This window comes from Pyxicephalus adspersus, chromosome 11, assembly GCF_032062135.1.
Source record: "Pyxicephalus adspersus chromosome 11, UCB_Pads_2.0, whole genome shotgun sequence".
In the NCBI taxonomy this organism is placed as follows: Eukaryota; Metazoa; Chordata; class Amphibia; order Anura; family Pyxicephalidae; genus Pyxicephalus; species Pyxicephalus adspersus.
In genome coordinates, this window is record NC_092868.1 from 14,522,071 (window position 1) to 14,522,696 (window position 626).

The window sequence follows — 626 nt, forward strand, 5'->3', positions numbered from 1 at the left end:
CTTCAATTGGAGGCCCTTCCATGCCTCGCTGCTGCCCAGCAATTCCAAATACAACTTACTTGATTAAATTCTATAGTGGCATTGAGATATGATTTATAACTTGGTACACATTTTACTTCCTTAGGCTGCACTGATTATATTGATTGTCAGTCCTGTGCTTAGTTATGACCCTGTATTACCTGTAATGACAACCTGCAGCAAGTTTGTATTTCTTGTGGACTTTTCACCTCTGTTTATGTCATCAGATGGGTGTGACCCAACATTAAAAGTCCTATGGAAAACACTCATCTAGAATGATTGTAATGAAGGTCAGTCATTGTTTAAATGACAGAAGAGACGTGAGGAACAGAAGGTGTGCTGTAACTTTTCCAGGTATATAAACAAGAAATATAAGGTAAGCCAAATCTGCAACCTGAAAGCATGTCTGTTTTCATTGAAAGTCTTTAATATTTCACTAAAAGTACATAATTGTATATTATAAATGAAAGAGGAACTTGAAGGCACAAAGTTTAAATAAATAGATAAGTAACTTACCTGTGCTTGCATATGTAGATGTGTAGAATATGTTTTGTAATAGCTTTTAGAGTGTTGGAATTCTGATCAACACACTACAGATGTTGCAAGTT

The 626-nt window shown here is 35.3% G+C and overlaps 1 protein-coding gene across 1 annotated transcript in view; it reads left to right on the plus strand.

Moving 5' to 3' along the window:
• The first annotated feature begins 257 nt into the window (after positions 1-257).
• The window catches only part of TMEM150B (transmembrane protein 150B), a 26,693-nt gene continuing 26,324 nt past the window's right edge, over positions 258-626 (plus strand). The window contains exon 1 of the mRNA XM_072426527.1: positions 258-394. The gene's annotated coding sequence lies outside the window, so the exon portion shown is untranslated. The remainder of the gene's footprint in view (positions 395-626) is intronic.